This window comes from Onychomys torridus, chromosome 7, assembly GCF_903995425.1.
Source record: "Onychomys torridus chromosome 7, mOncTor1.1, whole genome shotgun sequence".
NCBI classification, from domain to species: Eukaryota; Metazoa; Chordata; class Mammalia; order Rodentia; family Cricetidae; genus Onychomys; species Onychomys torridus.
This window is the reverse complement of record NC_050449.1, coordinates 88,183,993-88,208,577: the sequence shown is the minus strand read 5'-3', so window position 1 is coordinate 88,208,577 and position 24,585 is coordinate 88,183,993. Positions and strand designations below refer to the sequence as shown.

Below are 24,585 nucleotides of genomic sequence, written 5' to 3'. Positions count from 1 at the left end.
ACATATATACACATATGCAAATAACATATAACACACACATATACAAAAAAGTTCATATTGTTTCGGTCCTTGTTTATTTTGAAAATTAACACTAATTTCAAATATAATGGACATTTTGTGCATCCAAACCAGATTTGTTTCATGATAATGTCTCAATATCTGCCATAAATATTTGTAGCTTATTTTAAGAAAATAAGTGGACTTGTATAACACAATTCATCTTAGGTATGGTATTAGTCATTTTTGACTATCTTTTTTTTCTTTTATCTTAAGACAAGGTTTAACCCTTAACCTAGGCTAGCCTAGAATTCACTGTGCATTCAGACTGACCTTGAGTTACAACAGTCCTCCTGCCTCAGCCTCCAGAATGCTGGATCGCACATATTGTAAGGAACTGTTTTAATTGATGATTGATGTGGAAGGGCCCAGCCCACATCCTTGGGCAGCAGCATCCTTGGTGGGACTGTATAAGAAGGCAGTTGAGCAGCTATGGGACAAACTGGTGAACAGTGTTCCTCCATGGCCTCTGTTTCTCCTTCTGCCTCCAGGTTCATGCCTTGACTTCCAGGCTGACTTTCTTCAAGATTGACTGTTAACTTGAATTGTAACCAAATAGACCTTTCCTCTTCTAAACTGATTTGATCACAGCAACAGAAAGCAAATCAGGATACTTGGTGTCTTGGTTAGGGCTTCTATTGCTGTGAAGAGACACCATGACCATAGCAACTCTTATAATGGAAAACAATTAGGGTGGCCTACAGTTAAGAGGTTCAGTCCATCACCATCATGGTGGGACATGGCAGTGTGTGCGTAGACTTGGTGCTGAAGAGGTCCCTGAGATTTCTGCATCTTGCACAGGCAATAGGAAGTGGTCTGAGACACTGGGCGTGGCTTGAGCATATATGAAACTTCAAAGCCCACTCCCAGTGACACACTTCCTCCAACAAGGTCTTACCCACTCCAACAAAGCCACACCTCATAATAATGCCACTCTCTTTAGGGGCCACTTTCTTTCCAACCATCACACTGGCTTCCTCTGGTTATCTTGAAAGGTGCCTCAAAACCAATCCAGAGGGCTTTGGATCAGGCTGAGGATGAGGCTATGAGAGTTTCTGGACTCTCACTGTTCTAAGCTGTACCTGGAGGAGGTCAGGTGGGCTCTGTGCTCCAAATGAACTTTATTGATCTTATGATTTATAAGTGGTATACTATGAGGAAGAAAACAGGCCTGGAAAGACACCAGTGTGGATATTCTCTTTGTACAACCTAAGTTAATAATAATATAGCATTCTTGATGTTTCCATAATATTTTTAATTCTTTGGGGCTATGAAAGTAGGAATTCCTTACATTCTTTTTGGGGAAATATGATAGTGTAGAGTTTTGACACTAATACTACAGTGCTCAAAGTGTCTTTCTTGGGTTCAACTTTTTGTCTCTCCATTTAGTTTTTGCTGTTATTAATGTTACTATTGTTTTGATGCTGGGGCTTGAACTCAAAGCCTTGTACCCACTAGTCAAGTGCTCTACACTGAGTAGCATGATCAGCTCCTGAATTCATCTTGAGAAATGAGGTCAACATGTAGGACTTCTGTTGGCTATGAATTCTGTGCAACACTCAGTCAGCAGATACTCTATGTTCTTTCAATTTTAAAAGTTCACTTGAAAAACGTGGGGTTGGGGATTTAGCTCAGTGGTAGAGCACTTGCCTAGCAAGCGCAAAGCCCTGGGTTCAATCCTCAGCTGAAAAAAAAGAAAAGAAAAGAAAAAGAAAAATGTGTTACTAGCCAGAGTAGTGGTGCATGCCTTTGATCTCAGCACTCTAGAAGCAGAGAGGCAAGCAGATACTTGTGAGTTCAAGGCTAGCCTGGTCTACATAAAGAGATCTAGGATAGCCAGGGATGCATAGAGAGAAAGACTCTGTCTCAAAAAAATTCTGTGACTACACATTAAGGAAGAAAAGTAAACTTTCCTTCTACCTTCCCATTACTCCTACCAAAAATCCAGTGTTTCAGAAGGACTGAATCAGTAATGGCTTCTTAGTCACAAATAAATGTAGCCAAGCAGGTAGCAGTTCATAACACCATTTAGAGAAATAGAGAAAAGGACTCAAGACTTCTCACCCAAGAATAATGGTCAGAATTTCACCTGGCAGATGGCCCTTGGAGAGGTTCACTGGCATCACTGCCACTAAACAACACTGGATGGTCACTTGCTGTCAGCACACAGCAAGCCCGTGGGGCACCTTCTGCCCTGGCAACTTCCTGCTACCCTCTATAGAATGAAAGCTCAGCACAGGATCCAAGGGCTCATCTAAGTGCACAGGATGGGTACTGTCCACGTCACCCTCCTGCATCTCAGCTCCAAGGCAGGTTGAATCTCAGCACGTGTTGAAATCCTACCCCTTCCAAAAACCAGTGGACAGGCAGGAGAATAATTACATCCATGCCAGGAATCTGCGTAGCTCAATGAGCCCGTCTTCCTCACTGGGCCAGTCAGAGGCAGCCAGACAAGCTGAGCTCAAAGGAGTGAGCTGCCGCTGCCTGATTTCCAGTGGAGGCATGGTGGTCGTCACTGCCGTCAACATCACTATCTCATTGTGGCAACAGTTATCGTGACCTTCTGCTGAGCACTTAGTGTATAACAGGAGCCGTGCTGAGTCCTGCACAGTAACATTTCACTTGCTTTTCCTTTCCCTTTTTAAAAATGGTTACTTATTAATTTCATATTTTTCTTTTGTTGAAAACAGGTTTTCTCATACAATGTATCCTAATCAGGATATAGTTTCCCATCCCTCTCCTTCTCCTCCTCCTAGTTCCTTCCCTACCTTCCCTGCCCTCCGGATCCACCCCTGTCATGTCTCTCATTAGAAAAGAACAGGCTTCTAAGAGATAACAACCAAACATGACAACATAAAATATAATAAAATGGACTTGCTTCTGTTTTCAAGTCTCTGAGGTAAGAGTGTTTGCTGTTATTTTACAGGCAGAGAGCCTAAGATCTGAAGCAGTTAGCCATTAATTTGTGTAAATGAAAAGCTGGGATTTGAACCCAAGCTGACTGAAAAAACAAGCTTGTAATCAGTACTGTAAGCTAACCAACCCATCATGACCTCTATGAGGATGCAATATGTTCATGACACTTGGAGACAGTGGGTGTAAATGGACTGGCAGATGCTGTTTGCCTTCCCAGAATCCCTCTGGAGAGAAACCACCCCTGCTTGTGCTTTGTGGGCCTGTGAACACTAAGCCAATTCACTACTCAGGGAGTGTGACCAAGGACTGAATGAGCGCGCTCACTCAAGGTTTTCAATTATCTATTTTTGTCTCCTCTTTAATCCCCTGGAAGTAGTGTGGAAGCAAACATTTCCAGGACCAAACCTGAGGTCAGTGTTTCAGAACAACAGACCACCTAAGCCTCCCCTAAGGAGCTGGAGTTCCAAGAATTATAAGGACTACTGAAAACTCAAGAGTTCCACCATGTAGTACTGAGATGTCATGAATGGAAGATATAAGGATAATCAAAGTATTAATCAAATATCTATGCTAGCCTGTTATGGTTGCCCATGCCTGTAATCCCAGCATTCAGGAGGCAGAGACAGTTGGATCATGAGCTCAAGGCCAATTTGGGTTCCATCAAACCAAAGCCTAGAGATGTAGCTCACTGTTTGCATGCAAGTGCTATATAATGCTTGCATGTGCAAGGCCCTGGCTTTGCAAATAACAATAATATTAATAATAATAAAAAAAGCCAATTATGTGGACCATGAGTGACAATGAGGAGTATGACGTATAGAAGACAACACCATGGAATCAAACCCAAATTCCTTGGACTTGTTTCGCTGTGTTGACTTGTAGAGACAGACTTTTGCCTGTAGGGATTAGTGTCAGCTGCCTGTAACACAGATCTTATCGCACAGGTGTACTTACCACATGGGAACAGCCTCATCCTATAGATGGACATGGAGTCAGTATGTTGTAGCTGACTAGCCTGACCATCTCACTGGGCTCACTATTACTCATTTGTCTGCAAGAAAGGCAGTGCAATAGGGCCCCCTAAGGTAAAGACAAAGACAGCAGAGATGAGCCACCAGGCTGGCTGGTGAGAAGAAGCTAGGAGTCTAGAACAAGACATACTCGGAGTAGCAAGAGCCATTATCGAGGATCCCCTCGCCCTTAGATGTTCCTCCTCACACAGGGATTCTAGAAGGTTGGGGCAGAGTTTGCTGTAAATACCTGAATCCTAACTACACCAAGGATTAAAAACAAATTGGCTTTTCAGCTGTGTAGTTCCATCTCTCCCTCTGTCTCTGTCTCTCTGTCTCTGTCTCTGTCTCTCTCTCTCTCTCTCTCTCTGTGTGTGTGTGTGTGTGTGTGTGTGTGTGTGTGTGTGTGTGTGTGTGTGTGTGTGTGTGTGTGTGTGTGTGTGTGTGTGTGGTGGGAGGGTGTCTTAAGTAACAATATCCCTCAGTATAAAGGAAATAACTTCTGTCTTAGGGTTTCTATTGCTGTGAAGAAACACCATGACTATGGAAACTCCTTTTTTTGTTTTGTTTTTGTTTTTGTTTTGTTTTGTTTTTCAAGACAGAGTTTCTCTGTGTAGCCCTGGCTGTCCTGGAACTCACTCTGTAGACCAGGCTGGCCTTGAACTCAGAGATCTGCCTGCCTCTGCCCCCCTGCCCCCCAGTGCTGAGATTAAAAGCATGTGCCACCATGCCCAGCTTAACTACAGCAACTCTTACGAAGGAAAACATTTAATTGAGGTGGCTTGCTCATAGTTTCAGAGGTTTAGCCCATTATCATCATGACAGGAATCATGGTGTCAGGGAGTATGGCTGCGTGCAGACAGACACGGTGCTGGAGCTGATAGCCCTACATCTTGATTGGCAGGCAACAGGAAGTGGTCTGTCTCACTGGGTGTGGCTTGAGCACATAGGAGACCTAAAGGCCTGCCTCTGCAGTGACACACTTCCTTCAGTACAACCACAACTACTCCAACAAGGCCACACCTCCTAAAAGTGTCACTCCCTTCAGGGGCGTTTTCTTTCAAACCACCACATCTGCTCATTATGTAGAATCTGGAAATTAAAAAGAAAGAAAGAAAGAAAGACAAAAATCACCCCCAAGACATCCAGAGGCAGCACTGGGACCACACTGGCCCCACTTACTTGTCCCTCTTCTGAACTACTATTTGGAGAACTTCATTGTCATCAAGGGCACAGTAGACAATTAGACAGTCTGGCCAGCTCACCTGGCTGTTCATTTTCAACTCAAGGAAAAACATGGCACTCATTGCTCACTGAACACCTGGAGTGAAAGAGTTTGGATTTCCCATTTGAGCCTGGATTGTTATGACATTGCCAGGCTGCTTTCGGGCTACCATTTATGAAAAAGTAGGATTACAAAAAAGGAATTACCCAAATGAATATTATATGAAAACAAAGGGGTTAGAGCTGTGAGACAGTAATTAATTAAAGGATACTTACTTTGTAATTCAGAACTGGAGAAAAGTACTACAGCATTTGCAAATGTGTGTGCTTACAGACATTCACATGTAAGATTATGCTTAGAACATAGTCACAAATCTGCATATCAATAAAACAGGTTTAAAGCCTGCATCAGCTCCTTTGCTCTCAGAATTCTGAAAATATTTCATAGCCCTGTTAAAACTGGTGAAATAATCACAACAAAAACTTCATTTTTCCTAAGAAAGGAGAACTGTGAATACACATTTTTGCTAAGATGATTTCCAAAGAAGATACACATGAGGAAAGCATCATTCTCAATATAGGAATGCATTAAGCAATGTCAACATACTTGAACATTAGCATAAACTTATCATGGGTATTAAATGGTTGTTAATTTTAAACCCTGGTGCTAGCCCTGCCTGTTTGAACTTAATCAGAACATACTTCTTGTTTGACTCCCTTTTCCCCCTTGGGGATATTAGGATTGATGCTTCATAGCTGGGGGATGTTGGCCAGACACTAACAGCCGCAGTCTCTCGACTGGATGCAAATGGGAAGCGCCCACAGCAGACACACCACCTCTGTGCCTGGAGCTGCCAGTTGGCTCTGTTTCCTTGATTGGCAATGTTTCCATGGCAGTGTCTAGACACTTTGTTGTTGCTGCTGTTATTGCTGGTTCATTTCCCTTTTATTTTTGTGGTATATTTAGGTCTTGTTTGTAAGTATTGAGTGTTTTGTGAAAAATATTAAGCATATAAGTGTATAGTTTGAGTACTATTTCCTGAACGTTGTCATTTCTGCATATGTACATAGAGATGGAAGGATGAATGTATCTATGCACGAGTCTGTCTCCCAGACAGTGCTAGAAACACACACTTTGGGACGCCCCTTTTCTAAGTTCCAAACTGAGACTGCTCATCCGCCTGCCCATTTTCTCTCCGAATTGCTAACATTTGCTATCATCTGATTAGATTTCAGTGCAGGCTAATCCAAACCTTCTTTCTTCAGTCCCTCTATCAGTGCCCAGTCCCTCTCTCCTCCCTCCTCCCTCCCTTCCTTCTGTTTTTTTGTTATTAGGAGCCTGTTCAATGCCAAGTGCTACAGCAGGCCCTGGAGATTCGTCGGGCGCAGTAGAACAGGCCTGGTGCCCACACTCCTTGCGGAGAATGCCTGTAAAGTCTGTTTTTTAGGACCCGAGGAGATGCTCAGTCAGTAACATGCTGGCCTCTCAAGCAAGAGGACCTGAGTTCGATCCCCAGCACCCATGTAAAAAGCCAGACATAATGGCGCACACAGGAAGGGCCCTGAACTTGATGGCTCGCCAGTCCAGCCTAATTGACACACTCTAGGCCAACGAGAAAACCTGTCTCAAAAAGGAGGTGAGCAACATTCTCGAGGAGGAAACCTGAGGTCATCCTTTGCCTTCCACAGACACTCCCATCATTACCACCTCCCACTTTTAAAAGAGGGATTTACTGGGGTTGGGGATTTAGCTTAGTGGCAAGGCCCAGGGTTTGATCCTCAGCTCCAAAAAAAAAAAAAAAAAAAAAAGAGGGATTTATTTTTCAAATAGCCTCATTCATTTTGTAATGTGTGGGTTTGGTCCTCTGAGTAGCAAACAGCAAGATAGAATCAGACTGGCAAGACAAATGAGAGAGAGCCTGAGGCTCCAAGGATTCTGCCCTCAGAGTGGAGTCAGAGGAACAAGGGGAACAGAGTTTCAGATCTGCTGCAGCCTAAGCAGAAGTTTGGCCACAGCAGTGAAGGACATTAGCAAGAAGATGGCCCAGTGACAGGGAGGCTGTGAAGGGTACCGATGATCGTGGATAGAAAGCAGCCTGGTGAGTACAGTGTTGGCATGCCCGAAGCTGTGGATCCCAGCGTGTGGCGGGTAGGGCTGCCAGCCAATGACGGTCCTTACAGCAGGTTTTTTCCTGGAAGGAGAAGGATGTACACTGGCTGGACGCTAGGGTTTCATCCTAACAGGCAGCTTTGTTTCCCATGCCTTGGAGTAGGCAGGGGAGGCGTCCAAGGGGCAGACCTGCCCTGTGAAGACTGCAGGTATCAGAACTCCATGTCCTAGCTCTCCCTCCTCCCTGTGCTCATCTGTGCGCTCCGTCTCACTAGGGAGGTCTCGGCATTGAAAGTGTAATGGCTTCTATGGAGGGCTGGTGGTGGTCAGGCTTGTCTCAGGTGCCTAGGGATTCAGTTCCCTGTCCACGTTTGTCCTTTAGCAGTCACCGCCCAGGAGTCAGGTGTTAAGTAATAACCACACAGAGGACACCTTTGCCATCTGCCTCCTCTAGCTGCTCAGGTTGTGTCCTTCTTGAGTCTCAAATCTAGGGACAACCTTGGGTTATGTTTCTTATCTTAAAAAAAGAGAGGTCCTGAGTTCAATTCCCAGCAACCACATGGTGGCTCACAACCACTTGTAATGAGATCTGGTGCCCTCTTTTGGCCTGCAAGGACACATACAAACAGAACACTGTCTATATAAAAAATAAATAAATAAATCTTTTTAAAAAAAAAAAAGTCAGAAATAAACACCCAATCTTCCCTACACTATCACTAAAAACACAAGAGTTGTATTACAAGAGAAGAGCAACTAGTCACTTTAATCTATCTATTGACAGTATCATAGACTCGGTAGTTTATAAACAGCGAACATTTGTTTTTCATAGTTCTGGAATCTGGGAAGTTTGTATTGAGGCTCTCATAGTCTGCGGATGTCAACTGACTCTCATGGGTGGCACTTTTCCATGGTGTCTTCGCTTAGCAGAGGGAGCGAAGCAACTGTCCTGATTTTGTAAGATCAGGCACTAATGCCAGTCCTGAACTCCATTCCTTATCACCCCATCACCCTCAAATAGACGTCCCCCCGCCCCACTCCAGGCCCAGTACCTGCAGAGGTTGGGGTTTTCACTTCCTAATTTTGAGGGGAATGCAAACATTTAGACCACAGGACCATGCAGGAAAAATGAACTTGGAAAATTACAAAGCCATGTGAGTAGTTCCAGAATCATTATAACCCACCCACACGTAACTGAGCCCAGCCTTGGGTTACCCTCTTGTCAGAAAATTCTAGCAAGTCTGAAAACATCTTGAATATCTCCACCGCAGCGTAATAGAGACAAATAACTCCATCTTCATCATCATCATTACTGCCAAGAGAATTTGGAAATTAAAACAAAAACAAAACCAATGATCTATTTAAGGCAAAAACAGTTAACAAACAAGACAAACCATTACGAATCCAAATAGGGGGCTGGAGAGATGGCTCAGCGGTTAAGAGCACTGGCTGCTCTTCCAGAGGTCCTGAGTTCAATTCCCAGCAACCACATGGTGGCTCACAACCATCCATGGTGAGATCTGGTGCCCTCTTCTGGCCTGTAGGCATATATGTAGGCAGAACACTGTATACATAATAAATAAATAAACCTTAAAAAAAAAAAAAAAGAATCCAAGTAGTTAGTGCTTGAAGATCTGGTAGTTGGTGGGCAGTGAAGCCTATAGGCTCTTCTACCAGTGAGGTACAGCAACACAAGGAAGGCTGGGATGGCCTGACCTTGGCAAACATGGGCACGGAGAGGGGAGAAATCAGTGGCAGAGAAGAGAGAAGGAACACGCCCTAGCCTGTGGGAGTCTTTCAAGGTGGCAGGTATCCTCTGGCTCCCTCCAAAAACTAAGTTAAGCTTTGCTCCTGTGGGAATGAAGAGGAACCCCTCTGGGGCTCTGTTTATGGGCACATTGGGCAGAAACAGGTCCTTTTGGAACATTTGGGTGATGCTAGTCACTTGGAGCATGCAGTGTCGAACTGCCTCAGAAGCCTGGCCACAGCACAGGTCGTGTTGACCCAGGGGTTAACTGTCAACTCTTTCTTAGAAGAACAGTTCCCAGACTGCCCATCTAGACTCAGCCTGAATCAGTCTGGCTGAATGGCTCTGGGTGTCACTCAACTCTGGGGCTCCCAGGCTTGGGAACAGGAAGTCTTGCACTGATTTTTGTAGTAACTACTGTCAAACTCTGCTCTCAGGTAAGGAGCTCAATGGGCACGTTGCTGAACCAAAGATCTCTTTGTCCCCTTCCAAATATGACCACATTGAAAAAAATCTCTATTTTCTGTTTTTATTATTAATTGGCTGTTTAAATTGGCTTATTGAGTACAGGTGGTTGAACTTGACTTCTTGGAGTACAGACGATGACCCCAAATTCAGTAATAGGCAGCTCTGGGGGAAAAAAACCTTGAAGAAATAAGTGCAATTTGATGAGTAGTTTCCAAGCATTTTGTACATTTTTACTGGACAACCGAATTTGTTCATTAGAAGCGATTTTTCTCTTCATTAACATGGGAAACGGTGTGGTAGAGTGAACATGACCAGTAGTAGAATAAGATTCCATTAATAGATGTGGAAAGAAAGAATTGAATGCATCAGATGACTTTCTAAAGTTATGTTCAAGACCATCTTTGTAAATAGATCTGATTAAGTGCCGTGTCTTGATGTCCTCGTCATGTTGACATTTCCTGTTTCCAAATCGGAAGGTGGCCAACTCCAAGCCTTGGGCTAGTCATTAAAAATAATAAGAGCATGATTTTATTGTCTCTTCAATGGGACAATAAAACCACGACTCCTGTTTTTATCTTAAGGCTAGAATAAAGATTTAGTGAAGAAAAACTAAAATCAGTCTAGGTCATCTTATGTTCAACCCCATGCTGCCAGTGTGATAAACTGCGGCCGAACAGAAAAATGATATAAGGAAAGCTAAAGTGAATTGGCTCTCATAACTTAAAGGTGGACCTTGGTTCCAATGATGTCACTGGAACCTAGCCAGTCTCTCACCACCTTTGTCTCTTCCCTGTTGGTTCAATTTCAAGTTACGGCCCCATCAGTTCACAAAATGCCTGTAGCAGTAGCAGACTTCAAGTCTATTAGATAAGATGTAGTTATTGGGAGATCACCCCCCAACTAGCAGCAGATGGTTTCAGAGAGCCTGGAACCCCCTTCCCCAAGACTATGAGAAAACAATGACAAGTCTTCTGGAGTGCTGGACTTAACTGAGTATGCAAGAAGACATCACTGTTGAAACCAAGTATTTGACCACAGTTCCAGACCTAAGCTAGACAAATACTCAGTAGCTCCCCAGGTTGTAATGGGTGGCTTGACTGTCCTGTGTGCAAGAATTGGATTCCAGAAGGATAAAAAACTTGCAGCAACCGGTAGGTGATGGCTTCCTACTACAGATTGCCAGTCATGGCAGCTTTGTGCAAATCAATCAGAAACCAGCTGAAAAAGATGCAAACAAAGCCAAAAGACAGATTAAGAAACAAGAGAGTAAAGCAACCTCTGAAACCAACAAATTTGAAGCAACAGAATTTATCAGTCAGAACATTGTGATAGCCATTGACTTTGTGGGTGGCTTTGGCCGGGCCTCACATCTTAAGGACTCAAAAGCCCTGTCTTGATCCAACTGAAAGAAGAGAAGAGGTGGCCACAGGGTGATGGTCTCTCAGGAACATATGTCATCAGAGTCCCCAAAGCAAGAAACAACAATGAGCCGCATAATAGCTAATGCCAACAGCTTAGCATTTTGCCATCTGAAGCTTGGCAAGCTAGTATCTGCTAGAGGACAGCCTATGTGGTGTGTGAACAACAGCATTCTGCAATTTTTTTTTTTTTTGGTTTGTTTTTCAAGACAGGGTTTCTCTGTGTAGCTTTGCGCCTTTCCTGGAACTCACTCTGTAGACCAGGCTGGCCTCCATCCGCCTGGCTCTGCCTCCTGAGTGCTGGGATTAAAGGCGTGTGCCACCATCGCCCAGCAGCTTCTGCAATTTTTAAAAAATTACATTTGTTTGGAAACTAGCCTATAAATATTATCATTGGATATAGATATGGGGAGAGAAAAAAGCTATTGTGTGTACTCTCCAATGAAATAGGTTTTTTTTTTATTTAAATGGTTCTATTTTGTGCTTTACTGTATAGTGCCAATAATTAAAAGCTACTCTCAATATTAGATCTGACTTTTTAAAAGATTATGTTTGCAATAAACTGAAGAATTGTGGTGTCCTTTTGTGGAAAGCCTTAGAAACAAGAGAATTATTAAGATACTAAACTCTTCCAATGAACCGATGTTGAGATTGTTTTTTCCAATGTTGAGATTTTTTTCCCCAGGTTCTTACTTTGCTTATATACAATCTTTACATTAAAGAAGGTTCTTGTAACAATATACTACATGTCTACAGTGATTTTTCCTTCTCTGATGTTTACTGTTTTAAAAATATTTCCTTGTATGTTCTCATTTTTCAGATTTGTTTTGTTTGATTTATTTCAAAAGCCTGGAAAGAACTAATTATTTTGGGAGTACATATTGGTTTTATTAACCCATTTTATCCTCCCCATTGATATATTTATCAACTTCAAATACATCTTGTTGTTTATTTCTAAAAATCCTAATTCTTATTTTGGCCTCTTCTTTACCAAATGGTTTTTAAATATTTAAATGTATAATATGAATTTACCATCTGAAAAATTGTGATTTTCTGTGTAATCATAAAATTAGAGCTGAAATAGAACTAACTCCTTGACTGTGTGATATAAGCAGAGCTCACAGGTGCTGTTAGCATCACATTGCTTGAATGTCAGGCCAGTTTGCTTGTTTCTCAGGGCCAGCATCACACTTGCTCAGAGCTTCCCTTGTCCACGAGTTTTCAGTATTTAGTCTTGCCTGAAAGTTCTAGGTTGGCATGAGGGAAAACAGAACTGTGAAGACTGGAATCATCAGATCAGAAGGACTACTATGCCCCTTTATTATTATAGTATTATTATAGTATTATCATACTATATTCTATGTATTATGAACATAGAGAATTCCATATTTTTGGTATCAGTTATAAGCTGCATGCATTTGCTGTGTTAAATGCCATTATATCAAATGTGGGACTGATTTTTAATTTCTTATTTTCATTAATACCTCATATATAATGCTAAATAGAAATCAGTTTCTTAATATGAAACAGTAATTATCCCTTTCCTGTGACTTATTTATGAATCACATCCAGTTTGATTGGCTCCGTTCAGATGTTGCTCCATCATGGGGAGATATGTAACTTGCCAAAGTGCTAAGAATAAGAGACTGACTGCTCATCTCTAAATGAAACATCTATCTCAACCCCCAAACCCTGCACTATCATCGCCAAGGGTCAGGGAACATAGAGGAAGAAGAGGCGGGAAGAGTGTAAGAGCTGGAGGCTGGGGAGGAGAGCTGTGAGGTGCTGTCCTCTGGAGAGGGCAGGACTATCTTGCTCATAGCAGTTGGGGTGTGTATTGGGGAGGGTAAGAGGAAGGGATAGCTATGATTATATTTCATTGTATGCACGTATGAAGTTCTCATGTATGCGTGTATGAGATCCTCAAGAATAAGATTTTTGCTAATAATAATAAACAAAAGTGGCATTCTTTCTAATTGTCTAGGCTTCAGCCACACTGCCATACTACAAGCCAAGGGTTGAATTAGTCCCACCAGAATTTTATGGATTGAGAGAGTAGAGCTGGAGACAGCCCTGAGGGGAATCTTGCTGTGGTCCTTGGCTAAGGTGTCAAGACTAGTGCTGTTGCTGGGTCTCCAACGCTCTCCAGAGGCAGAGGAGACCAGCTCCAGAAGTGTCTCTTCCACTTCTCCCAAAGGCTTGCACTTGAGGCCCATGGCCTGTGCTCCCACTTCTGGAAGCCACTGACTGATCTGATAAATGGAACCCAAGTGTTGCGCACACAAGCGGCAGGCGGGGCTGCTAGATACCATTGTCGGTGGTGGTAAAATAGAGGGCGTGGACACGGGCAGTTCCTAGATGTGATGCCTTGTTCTGAGCCCTCTTGTAGGGACCAAGGGGAGTGGATGGTTGAGGAAGCACCAAGGTAAGAGATAGACTTGAGCTTGAGTTGTTTGCCTGGTGCATTACCCACAGTGACTCACCCAGAGCTGCTGGCCTAGTTAGGCAGGGTGTGGTGAGAGGGGATGCTTCTGCCCTTGGAGATCTCAGTCAGACAGAGTATGAGTGGTCACATATTCTTTCGGTAGCCCTTTTGTTCTAAGTCCCTGGGGTGACAGTCTGGCCATCAATGGATGGGGGAGACTGTTGGGAACCATAACTTTTCTACAGATTATTCTGCATTTGCAGGTTCAAACCAAGAACTAATCAAAAATATTTTGAGAAAAAGAATTAGCATTGCATTCCTGCATCATTATTCCCTTAACAATACAGTGCAAAAACTATCTACACAGCACTTTCATTGGGTTGAGTATTAAGTAACCTAGAGATGTTTTAAAATATGCAAACATGCCCAGGTTATGTGCAAATACTACACAATTTTATATATTTTATATCTTGAGAATATGCAGTTTATCACTCACAGTGGCCCTTGGATTCCCAAGACACTGCACATGCCTGGGAACAGTGACAGCAGTGGACTTGACTGGTCTGTTGGCCCTCCAGGTCCTTTTCAGACAACGCAGAGTTGACATTTTAGTCACAGCATCTAACAGCAGTTGCCATGTGCTAAGCAAAGTATAACATATTTAGCATGCATTGTCTCCTTTGTTCTTTACAGCAAATGTGTGGGTCAAGAACTATCTCCCCATAATTTACAGATGAGGTCAAGTACAGCAAAGAAAAGTTTAGTAAACACAGCTCTACATTGCCAGACTTTTGTCTGCCTCCGTCACTGATTCTCTCTCCAGCAGTGATGCCTTCCCAGTGCCTGCTTTTACCAGTTATTCGATAAGCTTTTTTCTTTAGGTAGGCATAGTGACACATACCTGTAGTTCTAGCTCATGGGACGCAGAAAAAGAATGATCAAGGGTCAAGACCAGGCTTTGCTACATAGTAAGACTGAGACTAGCCAGAGGCACACGAGACCTTATCGCAAACATGTGTGTGTGTGTGTGTGTGTGTGTGTGTGTGTGTGTGTGTGTGTAATTCAACAATGTTTTGAATTGTTGGATGATGCTGTGGATGTCGTGTGGTCTGTTCAGGACCATGGCAGTATGCTCCAGCCTCTGGATGTGCTGGCTGCTAAGGCTCCCAGCCAGCTTCTCTCCAGGACTCTCTGCTAGAAGGTTCCATCTCTCCCCAAGGATTGCACCCAAGTCTGGTCTGTGCAAGAATGAAAAGATCAATCTCACTTTGGGAAGACTGAGTTCCATCTGAGGGCCACTCAGTCAAAGTCTGTCACGGCGGGACAGCAGTTCTGCCTCTCCGCCGCCGTCTCATCCAGCTGCCCTTCTTCCCTCCCAGGTGTCTTTACTGTGGGGACTCCTCGTAGACACTGTGCATACTTAGTCTAGGGAACTTGACTCCAGGCAGTGGGAATGTGCTCTTGGCCCAGTCTGGCGCCTCTCACTTCCAGCATGATCTCTGCAGCCTGATCTTCCTCTGAAACTGTGTGAAGCAACTTGGCAGCTGCTTGCTTGCTCCAAACTGGGCTTTTAAAAAGCTTATGTAAGCCTTGTGGAAAGCTGAATGCTCAGGGAGTGGCCACCTCTCACCTTTGCAGCCACTGAGGCTGCAGGTCCTGGCTCTCCCTGTGTCTGGGGGATGAATCTCTTGCCCCAGTACCCAGTGCCTACTCCTGTCTAGGTCACAGTGGTAATGTGCCAGTTGAGAATAGGACCTCCACAAGCTTTTTTTTTTTTTTTTCTTCAAATCAGAGTTTCTCTGTGTAGCAGCTCTGGCTGTCCTGGAACTCGCTTTATAGACCAGGCTGGCCTCGAACTCAACAGAGATCCACCTGCCTCTGCCTCCTTCGTGCTGGGACTAAAAGCATGTGCCACCACGCCCTGCGACTACGACAATTTTTGTGCCAAATTGGAAGCAGGCTTTAATTAAACACTGGCCAAGATGCTGGACTCTGGCCAAGACCATTCCAAGATTCCCAGAAAATGGCGACGAGTCACAGTTTGCAGAGGCTTAGAAAGGCCAACCCATAAGGCTACATATTTCCTACCAGGTCCAATCAGGGGCAAGCATATATCCTGACATACTTCCTGCCTACATACTTACATGCAATCAAACACATCTGGTGCAGCTGGGTCAAACAAACTTGATTAGGGATTGAAAACCCAAGGCTTGTTATCTTACATCAACAATAGCCTCCAGCATTTTAGGAACTATCTGTCCTTGGGCAAGTAGACTTACAGGTTAGAGGCATTTTGTTTTTTAGATCTCTCAGACACAGTAATTAAAACTTCAAACATAACTTTAGCTCTCATAGTAACCTAAGACATGAAAAGTGATGTTTGTTCCCCATAAGAGGCTCTAAGGAGCAGCACCATGGCCTCACATGATGATGGACTCTTAGCTATCAGTTCAGTCTCTCCTTCCTGTAAAGTCCCTGGGACATCTCTTCTTCTTCTTCTTCTTCTTCTTCTTCTTCTTCTTCTCCTCCTTCTTCTCCTTCTTCTCCTTCTCCTCCTCCTTCTTCTCCTTCTTCTCCTCCTTCTTCTCCTTCTTCTCCTTCTCCTCCTCCTTCTTCTTCTTCTCCTCCTTCTTCTCCTTCTTCTCCTTCTACTTCTACTTCTTCTACTTCTTCCTCTTCCTCTTCCTCCTCCTTCTTCTCATCTGCCTGTCGTTGAGGCCCCATTATGCACACTATGAGCCATTGATTGGTCAGCGATATTCCCTCAGCTCCTCTGTAAGCTCTCCTGAGTCTCTATTTCTTTGTCTTCCTCCACTACCCACCAAGCTCTGCACACATTGACTATGTCCTGACAGGGAGCAGGGATGTGGATGCTATGGGAAGAGTTATCGACTTACAGAGAAAACACCCAGAAAATGTCTTGCTATGTGTAGTAGAGAGGTTAGGAAGTCACACACCTGCCATCCTTTCTTCTTCATCTGCAGAGATGGGGATTCCGGTTAAGCTGCTAAGATGATTAGCTAAAGAATAGGGGCAGGTGGAGCACTTAGCCAGGAGTACTTCATTAATGGCATCTGTGCCAGGGACGATGCTTTTGAGGCTCAGTTCAAAACCACTGTGCAGTGTTGTGGTGGGGCTGGGACTCTGCAGGGCACGTTCTGTGTGATCAGCTGTTCCCTGGGGTGGGGGGGGGGGCTCTGTTGATGGGGAAACCAGAGCACTGTGAGGCTGGAAGAAGGAAAAGGGTCTTGCTCTTCCTGTGTGGGTTCACTCAACCATGGGGGTCACCTCAACCATGTTTCCTCCAGCCCCTGCTGGAGCGGCTTCTGAATCTAGTGGGAAGTTTCCCCTCACTACCACCTTCATGGCACCTCCCAGGTACCAGGGTACTGTTACCCCATCCTCAGGGTTACTCTTCTAATTCCCTACCCCACCACCCCACTTTGGGGGCGACAATGGCTTCCTGCAGCCCCTGCTGCTACTATTCTTTAGCGCCCTCCTCTTAGCCTCACACCTAGAGTTTTAGTTCAGATGAAGAGATGCCACGACCACGGCAACTCTAATCTACAAAGGAAAACACTTAATTGGGGCTGACTTAGAGTTCAGAGGGTCAGTCCATTGTCATCGTGGAAGGAAGCATGGTGGCACACAGACAGACATGGTGCTGGAGAGTAGCTGAGGGTCTTACATCTGTGTCAGCAGGAAGAGAGGGAGACATTGGACCTGGCTTGAGCATCTGAGACCTCAAAGCCTACCCCCAGTGACACACTTCCTCCAACAAGGCCACACCTCCTAATAGTGCCACTCCCTTTGGGCCTATGGGCCCTTTTCATTCAAACTACCACACCTAGATAGTAATGTTTTAAGTACTTAATTCTCACTGCTCAGTGAGCCAGTCTGGAGTTTGTCTCCTGATTATACCCTAATGGGTTCATTGTATGAGTGACAAACAATTCACATTGGTTCAGGATTTCCCCAAGGTCACAGAGCTTGTAGGTACCTCTTGGGCATTTAAATCAGGGTCGACCTGATAGCAGAACTGATGGCAGCTGAGAGTGATCAGGATGCTTTCACTCCAGGGCACTCCCAGCTTCTTCTCATCTTGCTGGCCTCACCCTTTGAGCCCCACCATATGTTCCATGAACCACCCTGAAGCTGGGAACTATGGGTAAAGCCACAGTTGCAAAGCTGAGACAGTGTCTACAATGGCTAGGTTCTTCCCGACGATCTATTTGAGCAAATGAACTGAGCCAACTTCTGAATTTTTCATCAAGTAAAAAGGGATAAATCATAAATTAGTCATGAAGGGGTATGCAATTATCTTCATGGAAATGAATTCTCCATGCCTGACCTGGAATTCCGTGAGAGGAAGAAAAAACACCCCCCCAAAACAAACAAACAAACAAACCAACCAACAAACAACCTCAAAGCATGGCTATTTTAATTTCACTTGTATTTTCAAAAGAATCCTTTTCGATGGGAGACAGGTGGTTAGAGGGGAAGAGTGGGTGGAACCAAAGGAGAAATCTTTCACATTGAACTAGGAAGGACGCTTATCCCTAAAATGTGAAGCCCTCATTGCAACTGACTGGGGAAAGGGCACAGTGACACACCGCTGGGAAGCTGGCCAAAGCAGGGACTGTTGCTGACTTTTTTAAACTTTTGTGCAGAATAGTTCTGGAACTCAAATTTCTTTACAGTGCCGTAAAGATTGACTTTTCTCATACAAAGGATCTCTCACGGTCCTTTAGCAGAAAATTCGATTTTTTTATTGTAATGAGTATCTAATTGGAAATGGTGTCTCAAAGGAAGAGAAAAACAACAAGTGAGTTGTTAAATAATCGTTGTCAAGAAATAATGAGTAATGTCAGTAGATAAGTGGAAAAAGCCTACACATGTTTGTAAAAACAGAGGACACTATCCAACTCTCGGTCATTACCAAGGAATGAGGGCAGAGTTCTCCTTGCGGGCGGCGACACGGGGCTATTCTTATGATTCTCTGCTAGGAAAAACAAAATCAAGTACACACAAAAAAGTCCTTTTCACAAGTTTGAAGGACCAAGGCCACTTGATTTTTGTGTCACCAAAAGGAATGTTCCTTGGGGGGAAATAATCACTGACAAATGTAATTTTTTTAGACAGAAGTTGATGCTGGGAGTTATGCCTGAGTTCAACATCCAGAATTTATTAAATAGTAAATGTCAAATAAATGCCAAGAGAAGTCAATGTTCTTCTCAGCTTCATGCTTCTCTCTACTGTGTCAGCATCTTGCTTTTTCATTGACTGATTCTACTTCTTGGAGGTTCTTGTGGTTTATACTGTTTGCATACTGCTACATTTTAAAGACAGAGAAATAACAGGATTTGATGATCTTTTTGTTAGTTTATGTGGCGGTGTGTTATTCATTAAGCGGTTCTGTTTACCGTGTGAGGAAAGCCACGGGGTATGACAAAGGCCACTATAAGAGTTTATTAAGAGAGGCATGCTTAGGCCTATGGAAATGGTTGTGCAGGGAGAGGGAGGGAGGAAGAAGAAGAAGGGGGAGGAGTCTCTGACCTGTTTTTCAGGGATTCCCCTGCACTTGCGCACATGGGCTTACGGAGCTATGCCACATAAGCGAATAGATTGTGTGATCACATTGCACACAAATTACATGACCACACAGTGCACAGATTACGTCGGACATAAGGCTCTGGGATGACCAGGCCTCCTGCCTGACTCCTGGACAGCACATGCACGGCCATGTAGCAACTCTTTCTGCCAAGCGGACGGTTTCCTCCAGTGCACATTTTGCAATCTTTTGAATGACTATGATGGAGAACCCTATTAAAGTAGTTTCAGTGGTGCAGTGCTGGGGACTGAACCCAGGGCCTCACAAATGCTAGGCAAAGTCTGTATCCTTGAGCATAGAAACAAGAGCAGAAGGAGATCAGTAATTGCACTATAGGGTCCCGGATAAGACCTTAGATCTGCTTGGAGACTTGACTAGGTGACCTTTGAAGCCGTCTCTTTGTAATGGAGATTGGGAAGCAGGGAAGTGTCTGAAAGTGGGGTAGGGCAGGGTGGGGGTGGAGCTTCAGAGAACAAGTGTGGGGGCCCAGAGCATCATGGGTGGCATGCCTAGGCTTCAGTGTGTGTGTGTGTGTGTGTGTGTGTGTGTGTGTGTGTGTGTGAGAGAGAGAGAGAGAGAGAGAGAGAGAGAGAGAGAGAGAAGAAAAACAAAGGAAAGGAAGGGAAGGAAAGCATCAGGTCACATAGCTTATGCTCTGAAATGCTGCCTGATGGAGGATGTGCCAGGGCTTCCCCAAAGGAGAGGCTTCTGGGAAAGAAAAGTGTATTATCTCATTAAGAGGATAGCTAATCCTCCAGTCTCTGTAATATGTCGTTCATTTCCCGGAGGATGGCATCTCAGCTGGGGGATTGACAGGTCTGGCTAAATTTACTCCTTTTTCTTTTCTTTTTTTAAAGACAAAGTCCCAATATATAGCCCTGATAGTCCTGGCACTCACTAGGTAGACCAAGCTGACCTTGAACTCACAGAGATCTCTGTCTATCCTTGCCAGGATTAAAGTTGAGCATCACCATGCCCGGTCTGAATTAACTCTTAAAAAGTGGAGACAACAGTATATAATGTTTTGGGTCACAGGTAAAAGTAGAAATACATTCTATATTCTCTTGTGCTGGAGGAACTAACTAGCTTCGCCTTAATGGGCCTCAACAAAGCACAGATGCCCCACCTCTTCATACGGTGTTTTAAATTCTAAGGAGAGGCAGAGCTGTCACCAGGGAAATGGAGAGGGCCTCCAAAGTTCTCCCACTATAGCAGCCCAACCTCTAAGGAGTAGCCATAGAACTCTAAAGATGTAGTACTGTGTAAGCATAAACGCATAAGCACCTATAGACAATGTGTATATACACAGTCATGTTTAAAGAGAGTTTATTTACTTATTTTTTAATATAGAGTGTAAGACCTTTGATGATAAGGTTAGAACCTAACCTGTATTCTGACAAGGCATTAATAAGACTGAGCAGGCACCAACAGCTTATTTCTGGTTTTGTTATTTATTAAGAGGCGCGATGTTATTCATTAATCGGCACTGTTTATTGTGAGAAAAAAGCCACGAGGTACAACAAAGCCCACCACAAGAGTTTATTAAAGGAAGGGAAGAGAAGGGATGTGCATAGGCCTATGGGGAATGACAGTGCAGGGAGGGGGGGGGAGGAACCCGCTTTTATAGACCTCCCCACCCCCCACATGCACGTATGGGCTTACGTAGCTACCCCATGCATGCACATAGATTCCTTGATTGTGCTGCGTGCAAATTACATGATCACACAGTGCATGGTATGTGGGACGTAAGGCCCAGGGATGACTAAGCATCTTGCCAGAGCACTTGAGGTCATGTAGCTGGGGGAGTGGCTAGAAATTCTAACAGTTTAAAATTTGGTTATTTATTTATTTTTATGTGTATGGGTGTGTATGTCTGTGTACCACATGTGTGCCTGGTACCTGCAAAGGCTGGGAGAGGACATCAGATCCCCTGGGACTGAAGTTACAAACAGATGTGTGCTACCATGTGGGTGCTGGGCCTCAGACCCAGGACCTCTGGAAGAGCGGCCGGTACTCTTCACCTCTCAGCTGTCTCTTCAGCCCCAATAGATTTTTCTCCTTTAGTTTAAACTGGACAAGATAAGAACCTTGAAACACCCAGGGTTTTTTGTTTGTTAGCTTGTTGTGTTTTGTTGTTGTTTTCTTGCCTGCTATGTTTTAGACAGGTCTCACTAAGTTGCTCTGGCTGGACTGGAACTTGCTATGCAGTCCAGGCTAGACTTGAAACCAGAGATCAGCGTGCCTCTGCCTCCAGAGTGCTGGGATTAAAAGCATATACAGTGAGAGCCAAAGTTACATTTTAACTTTTCATTACTGAGCCTAAGAGATCCAGGAAACCAAAATGCCTCTGATCTGCAAGCCCCTTGCCCAGGGACAGCTAGTTCCTGAAATGCTGGAGGTGATTGTTTATGAAAGATAACATAACACATATTTCCACTCCCTGGAACAAGTTTGTCTGACCCATCTGCACTGCTGTGCTTGGTCATTTGTGGGCAGGAGGTCCATAGGCAGGAAATATGTCAGGATGTACGCTGGCCCTGTGCTGTGGATATTGCTCTGTGTAAATAAAGTTCTGATTGGCCAGTGGCCAGGCAGGAAGTATAGGCGGGACAAGAGAGAAGAGAATTCTGGGAAGTAGAAGACTGGAGAGAGACACCTCCAGCTGCCGCCATGAGAAGCAACATGTAAAGACACTGGTAAGCCACGAGCCATGTGGCAAAGTATAGATGAACAGAAATGGGTTAATTTAAGATAGAAGAAGTAGATAACAAGCAGGCTGCCACGGCCATACAGTTTATAAGCAATATAAGTTTCTGTGTGCTTTCTTGGTTGGGTCTGAGCTACTATGGGACTGGTGGGTAAGAGAGATTTGTCCTGACTGGGCCAGGCAGGAAAACTCTAACTACAGCCCTGAGTAGATGTAGGCTGGAGGTGTGTACCCAGGAAATATGTCAGAATGTATGCTTGCCTCCAAGAGGATCTGATGGGAAATACTTAAGCCTCTGCAAACCATGACTTAGGACCATTTTCTGGAAACTCAGAGATGGACCTAGCCAGAGCACATCCACCTGTCTAGTATTTAATTAAAGCTTGCTTCAAATTTGGCTTTAAATTGTGGTAGTGGTCTTATTCTTGATTGATGGATTAACATACTACCAAACCTGACTTGAAAAACCTGGCCTTGCTGGGCAGTGTTGGTGCACACCTTTAATCCCAGCACTCAGAAGACAGAGGCAGACAGATCTAGTTCAAGGCTAGCCTGGTCTACAGAGCAAGTTCCAGGACAGTCATTAGTCATCAGGACTGTTATATAAAGAAACCCTGTCTCAGAAAAAAAAAAAAAAAGAAAGAAAGAAAAGAGAAGAAAAAGCTGGCCTCGAATGAAGAAAGTACAAGGATAGAGATGGTTCTTATCTCTTCGTGTTATGTTAAAAATTATCTTAGGAATGCAAGTTATTAGTTATTATTATCTTTTTATTTTATTTATTTTATTTTTTATGTGCATTTGTGGTTTTGCCCACATGTTTGTGTAAGGGTATCAGATCCTCTGGAACTGGGGTTACAGTTGTGAGTTGCCATGTAGGTGCTGGGAACTGAACCCTTGTCCTCTGGAAGAGCAGCCAGTGCTCTTAACCAGTGAGCCACCTCTCCAGCCCCCTAGTTATTATTATCTTTTTTTTTTTTTTTTTGAGACAAGGTTTCTCTGTGTACCTTTGGAGCCTGTCCTGGAACTCACTCTGTAGACCAGGCTGGCCTTGAACTCACGGAGATCCGCCTGGCTCTGCCTCCGTGGTGCTGAGATTAAAGATGTGTGCCACCACCACCCAGCTGACTCTTTTGTTTTACATGGACACTCAGATTAGAAGTGTAAGTGGGTGGGACTCTTCCCCACAGGGTACATGTTCAAGTTAAGGGAACCCCCTTACCCGGGCGATTTCCCCCGTATCCGTGGAGACAGGTCTGGCTAGGGATGAAGGGCAAAGCGTTGGCAGCAGCTAGGATGTGATAGAGCAGAACTCCCGGGCTCACTTGTCACTCCTAGGAAGAGGGAATGTCACCTGAGGCACTGCCGCTGCAAGACTGGCTTGTGGCCAGGTCTGTGGGGGCATTTTCTTGATTGCCAGTTGATGGAGGAGGGTCCAGCTCACTGTGGGTGCTGCTGTCTCTAGGCCAGTAGGTAGACCTGGGCTGTAAAAGCAAGGTAGCTGGGTGAGCCAGGAAGCAGAGTTCCTCCGTAGTCTCTGTTTGAGTTCCTGCCTTGGTCTCCCTCGGTGATAGACGGTAATCTTAGATGGTAACCTGTAAGCCAAAGTTCCTTCCCCAGGTTACTTTAAAAACAAAAAACAAAAAACAAAAACCAAAAACCTTTGCGGTCTGTGTGTCTGTATCCCGCCCATGGCCAGAAGAGGGCGCCAGATACCCGGGAGTTGGCGGTTCAGGCAGTTGTGCGCTGTCCATCATGTGTGCTGGGAACTGAGCTTGGGCGCTCTGGAAGGACAGCAAGAGCTTTTAACAGCTAAACCATCTCTCCAGTCGCCCCCTCTAGGCCATCTCTCCAGTTGCCCCCTCTCCTCTCCCTCCACCCTCAAGCTGTTTTGGTCAGTGTTTTATCACAGCAATACAAGCCACATAGAACAGAAAGTAAACAAAGCATGACGTACAATTAGGGTCCTGAGAGAACAGCATGAACTTACCGTTTTAGCCAGATGTAAATTCTCTTTTTCAGATGGAGTTGAGCCTTCAGGAGAGGAACAGGACAGCACTTGGTATGGTATTCCTTCCTTCCTTCCTTCCTTCCTTCCTTCCTTCCTTTTTTCTTTCTCTCTCTCTCTCTTTCTTTCTTTCTTTCTTTCTTTCTTCCTTCCTTTGATGCTGTGTCACAGTAATGTCTTACTCTTTAAACTGTGGCTCCATTCTGATAGGATTCCAGATTTCAAATCCTTGTCCCCACAAGGATTGTCCCTACAGAGAAAAGAAACGCAGGCTGGGAAACACAGGAAGACATCAGCACTCAAAGCCCTGGGCAGTACGACCCTAAGACATGGAGTCAATGTTCATCCTGCAGAGCTTCCTTTCCCTGCGCTGTGGAGACTGGACAAGGGCGGGACTCTGGGAAAGTCGAAGGAAAAGCTGCAGACATCGGAGAGGAGGAGCCGCTATACAGCTAAATTCCACTAGCACAGGAATTCCAGGGGACAGTGACTGCCTAGACACTCGGTGGTAGCCGAGAACGTGGGCAGTTGGTTAGGCTGCCATTTTGGCTAGTTACATCCTCGACACCATCTCAGTGAATGAGAACACCATCACTGTCTTGGCTAATGCTGCCATTGTCGCCATTTTGGCTAGTCATCACCATTTCAGCTAGTTACACGTTTTCTGCCTGCGGTGAGGGTAATTCCACAATAACATGGGCCTACCCACCACACGGCCCATGGGATCCATGCATTTCCCGGCCTTCTTCTTTTCCCCGCCAAAGAGCAACAGAGTTCGTTTTGCAGAGATGTAGCAGGAGACAGCATTACAGGCAGAGCAAGAAGTGGCCGGAGGTGTGCAGACCCCAAAGAGCAAAGCCAGGAAATAGAAAGAACAGGGGTTCCATGGG

General features: G+C 44.5%; 1 pseudogene; it reads left to right on the top strand.

Annotated features, from left to right (window-relative positions):
* Positions 1 to 7,281: 7,281 nt before the first annotated feature.
* LOC118587634 lies at positions 7,282 to 10,926 on the top strand (annotated as a pseudogene).
* The last annotated feature ends 13,659 nt before the right edge of the window (positions 10,927 to 24,585 follow it).